The sequence below is a fragment of the Dipodomys merriami genome, unplaced genomic scaffold (genome assembly GCF_024711535.1).
Source record: "Dipodomys merriami isolate MVZ:Mamm:240054 unplaced genomic scaffold, mDipMer1.0.p SCAF_993, whole genome shotgun sequence".
Classification (NCBI taxonomy): Eukaryota; Metazoa; Chordata; class Mammalia; order Rodentia; family Heteromyidae; genus Dipodomys; species Dipodomys merriami.
The window spans coordinates 5,711-11,420 of NW_027206616.1; positions in this window are offsets into that span (position 1 = coordinate 5,711).

A 5,710-nucleotide genomic window follows, 5' to 3' on the forward strand; every position below is an offset into this window, starting at 1 on the left:
CAGGAGTTGACTTGTGGTTCAAAGTACTAGAATGCTAGTCTTGAGGAAGGGACAATTCCCAGGCCCTGAGTTCAAGTCCTAGGACAAAAAACGAGTTACAATCTTTGGTCAAAATTTGGTTTCTTTCTCTCATACAACTTTGTATAACCTTTGAAATAAAAAGCTATTTTAATTAAGTCCTATCTCGTTATATTAGTTACATCCTGTTACAAGTTCCTGCTTTGGCCACCTTGTATGGCCTTTTAAATTTTCCTTTTTAACTACTTAAGTCACATTGCTAAAGTTTTTTCCTCTTTTAAAAAATTTTCTTTTTAAAGAATTATCTTTAGGTAGTTATACATAGGAGCTTCCATTTAATAAGTGAATACAATATGTTTTGATCAGTGTTACCTCTTGAGACAAGGAGAGGGAGACCCCAACACTTGGCAACTAAAAAATTGAGACTCAGAACTGAATTCAGATAGTTGTAGAGACATGAACTGTCTGGCTGGTTCTTACACTTAAAGATGGGGAAGCAAATCCAAATTGATTACATATAAATCAGTCTCCACTCTGTGATTTAGAATCATTCATCTGATAGCCACCCTGTAAACCCCAGATTTTTTCTCCCAATCTCTCCCATCAGTGTACTTGACTTGAAACAGTTGCATGCTTATTTCATGTGAACAGAAAGGCAGTAGCTCCCACCTGTAATCATAGCTACTTAGGAGGCTGAGCTCTGAGTGTTGTAACCCAATCAGTAACAAAACAAAAGATGCCACAATTAATAAGCCAAATTATAGGAGTCTTTATTGTCACCTCTGCAGACCAACAGATGCACAGGAGTGTAGACGTCTGAAATTGTGCTGTCCTGAGACAGCTCAGAGTTAAGTCTTTCAAAGAGAAAAAACACATCTTTTGACAAGCAATGCATAAGACTTTTTTTGTTTTATTTTACAAAGCATATACAGACACAAAACTTAGCATTATCAATAAATTTAGACTTACTTCCCAAATATGGGGTGGCTGGAATACTTTCAGGGAAGGGAAGGGGGAAAGGAGAGAAGAAGAAGAAGAAAAAGAAAGAAGAAGAAGAAGAAGAAGAAGAAGAAGAAGAAGAAGAAGAAGAAGAAGAAGAAGAAGAAGAAGAAGAAGAAGAAGAAGAAGAAGAAGAAAAAGAAGAAGAAGAAGAAGAGGAGGAGGAGGAGGAGGAGGAGGAGGAGGAGGAGGAGGAGGAGGAGGAGGAGGAGGAGGAGGAGGAGGACGAGGACGAGGACGAGGACGAGGACGAGGACGAGGACGAGGACGAGGACGAGGACAAGGACGAGGACGAGGAGGAGAAAGAATGCACAGGTCAACACCCCTCTCCTAGTCATGGCTGCCTAAACACCTTGAGCTCTTCCTCTTTCCCAGTACCTCCCATGCCACTTCCTTTGTGGTCAGGGAGTGGTTACAATTCTAGGCCAGTTCTAATGGAAATTGAGGTATGTGTGTAGTGGAACCTCTTGTGCCTTTAGCTTGACCTTTGGGCAATAAAGTCCTACTAGGGCCTCATGCACACAGGTCGCATCTCATTCATACTTACATTATGGGATGCCAATCTTACACATGCACAGATTCCCCTCTTAAAAAAAATCTTCCCAGTCATGATCCCCTCCTCTGCTATAGTTACTAAGAATTCCTCCCACACATCCTGAGTGGTAGAAAGCAGAAAGTCCTCCTTGGGTTTCCTATTTTGATTCAGGAACAGATAGTACCCCTATGGTCCTTTTTCAAATTGGAAAAAGAAAACATTTTATCTATTTAAATTTGAATTGTAACTACATGTTAGTTCCCACAGTCAAACACCATTTATGAGAGTTATTTCACCAAGCTGGAATTTCACCTCAGTCAATTCAAGCACTCTTCTGTCTCAGGAGTGAAGGCAATTATAACCACAATACCAAAAGTTCATTTTTTAAACAGTCAACATCATCATTCTAATTATTCAGTCAACAATTACAAAAGGAACACTTTTACAGTGGGCTTTTATAGCCAGGATATTATTAAATGTGAATCCCAAAAAGGCAAATTCATAGAAGGAGGAACATGTGTTTTATTAAAACAACAGTAATTTGTTGACATATTCTGCACACAAATGATGTACATTATGCAAACTAATTTGGCTTTGCTGTTAGCAAAAGATTTTTGTAAAATGGGGGAATATTTGTTTTTTCCATAATAGAGTTTGAACTCAGGGCTTTGTATTTCCTAGACTGGCATGATACTACCCAACCTGCCTGCCCAGATTTCTGACTGGTTGCAGTGAAGCCTTGGGTCTCACTTTCCACCTTGGCATGATCCATAGACAGATATGCCTACTTTTAGCTATCATCAGCTGTGTGCCACCACATCCAGCTTCTGCCCAAGTTGTCCTCAAATCACAATCCTCCCATACTCAGCCTCCCACATAGGGAACTTTTTTTGCCCCATAGATATTAAAATATTTAAAGACATAATTTATTTCTTGCATTTCCTAAAAGTGATTACAGGCATATTAGATTTAATTTCTGTAACATTATACGTCAAATCTTCTAGAAAAGCTCCTTTGCTTAGCAAAAATAAAAATAAAAAAAATCCTTTCTTGTCATCCAAGCCTAGTTTGTCCAATACGGTAGCCAATAGTCACAAGCACCTGGGGACATTTAACATGTGACTGAATTTTATTTTATTTTCTGTTGATTTACCTTAAAAGTTTTAAACATGCCAGGAGCTAGTTTATCATGCCTATTAGTAGTCCTAGCTACCCAGGAGGATTATATCTGAGGATTGTGGTTCACAACCAGTCCGAACAGGAAAGTCCATACAACTCTTATCCCCAATTAACCAGAAAACCAGAAGTAGAGCTGTGTGTCCAAAGTGGTAGAACATTAGCCTTGAGTGAAAGAGCTAAGGGACAATACCTAGGCCCTGTGTTGAAGCCCAACTAAAATAGAACCATTCTAAAGATTTTTATTGAACTTAACTATGGTTTTGATAGTACATTATTTCTTTTAAACTGTTGAAGATTTAGCACCTAAATTAGGCTGCTGAAAATCCATTATCCGTACTGCAGGTTTAATGTAAAAATAATGAAAAGCATCTTAATGTTGTACTGGTAATTTGTAGAAATAGTAACACTTGCAATCAGTTGAGTTGAAGAAAATAGACTACTGACATTATTTTTCTACGTATCTTTTCAAATTTACAAAAAGGTGCTAGAAGGTTTAGATAAAATCTAAAGAGGCATGGTATCTTTAAGCCACTATTTCTGTTTAGTTCAGCTCATTTTACAACCTAGGAATACCAACTGAGTGATGTTCTAATCTTTATAATAAAGATTCTAACAAACTTACCCTTCCCACAGACAGTATTTAAACACTGAGCCAAATAGAGGATAAAAGATTTTAATTTTTGTTCCCATACCTGGACTTGAACCTGGGCATTGTCTCTTAACTTTTTCACTTTCTTCAATCAAAGTTGGTTCTCTCACAGAGCTCTATTTCCAGCTTTTTGGTGGTTAACTGGAGAGAAAAGTCTCATAGACTTTCCTGCCTGATTTGGCTTTGAATCAAGATCCTTAGACCTCAGCCTTCTGAGTAGCTAGGATTATAGGTGTGAGCCATCAGCATTCAGCCATAAAGGACTTATGAAGACCTTAGAAATGGCCAAAATGATTTTTTAAGAGAGAATTAGTTGGACTATGGGAGAAGGAACTTTTCTGGATATAATCCTACCCAAGGCATCACTTAATCTGCAGGACTCTGACTGTACATAATTCAGGCAGTCCCAGGCAGGAGACCTGAGAGGATAAGGCTGGAGTAGGGGGGTGGAGTCCAAGGGGTTGGAGGGGTTGGGGGAAGAGCCTGCCTGAGCTGCAAGAAGGTGACAGAAGCTGCTGGAACATAACATACAGGAAGCTGCAGGAAAGGGAGGCCTTCCCTCTGCATGTGAATGTCACACAGTGGGAAGCCCCAGGGTTCACAGACTAAAACATCTGTGAAGCTGAAGACACTAAGCAGAGATCTTACTGTCTATGCACTAGAAGAGACAGTTATATACTAATAAAGCTAAAGACAAAAATCTTGAGCTGGCTTCAATGTATATGTGTGATATTTGTTGTTGAACTGGGTGCTATCCCTGAGCTTCTACTAGCTAGCTTTCTACTACTTTGAGTCACACCTCACCACTTCTGAAAACATTGAACACTGTTTTGTGTGTGTGCCAATCCTATGGCTAGAACTCAGGGCCTGGGTTCTGTCCTTAAGCTTTCTTACTCAAAGTTAATGATCCACCACTTGAACCACAGCAAAAGCAAAGTCATTTCTGGCTTTTCTGATGGCTAATTGGAGATAAGAGTCTCATGGACTTTCCTGCCCTGGCTGGCTTTGAATTATGATTCTCAGATCTCAGCCTCCTGAGTAGCTAGGATTACAGGTGTGAGCCACTGGTGTCCAGCCTAAACTAAATAACAAAAACAAGCAAAACACCACATACTCATTCTATTTTAGAATTAGATATTGATGATAGAAAGGTAGAAAAATTCAAGATCTGTGTCATTGTAAGGAGTTCATGTTAATGAACTGACTCTCATGTGGTTTGGAACAAAGAAAACATCCCTGAGCAGTCAGGATGAGAGAATGATGACCATGGAACATGTAATATGGAAGAGGAACATAAGCCAGCCTTTATCATGAAAGATCAAACTTAGACATTGATGGAAGCCGAATTCATATTACACAATCTCAATGTTAACCATGCTTGCCCTCTATTTCCCTAGATAATAACAAAACCTTGCTTTATTATCCCCTACTCAATAAGGCCATCTAGGTTCCCATTTGAAGAGACTTTCATAGGTCTTTTGTTGTTGTTGTTGCCTGTAACTATGTATAAATATGAACCACATTTTACATAGAAAGACTTAGTTCAAAATGATGCAAAGCAGCAATGAGCAATTAGTGGAGGCAAAATTAGGATCTAGTTCTGATGAGCTCTCTATAGGATCTCACAATTTTGCCCTGGTAATTCCTGCATTAGGAAACTCAACACTGCCCTCTAGTGACAGAAAAATCATTACAATCCAGAACTCCTGAATCAGCCACACCCCCCTTTTTACTTATTTTCCAAATAGAGTAATAGGGTATTACATTTATGTCTGGGCCAGCTTGGATGGCAAATTTCCTATTTGTACTTCCCAAATATCTGGAACTACAACTATATAATCACACGTTCAGATTTTTATTGGTTGAAATGAGGTTGCTCAAGATGAGTTCTCTCAAACTTCTTGTCTAGGCTGACCTTAAACTGTAGTCCTCCCAAGTAGCTAGGACTACAGGCAGCACCACTTCTTTTTAGATAAGTTTTCACTGTGTAGCCCATACTGGCCTTGAACTTGCTGTCTACCCAGACTGCACTTGAATTCTCAGTTCTTCCTCAGCCTTCTGAGTGCTGGGATCAGATATAACTTAGAGTGATATCTCCACTTCATTGAAAAGCAACCCAAAAACTCACCTTAAAGTTAACTGTCACTCGTACCAACTACTGCAGTTTTCACAGCTTTTCCCTTTCAGAGGTAATTAAATTGACATTGTTCATTTGGATGATGCTTAATGGTCTTGTGATCTGCTGTTCCCTCTCCCTGCTTTGGTAGTCAGCTTCTATAGCCTTCCCTAGTTTGCACTTGATAATAATGTGGTAAATGATGTTCTTACCA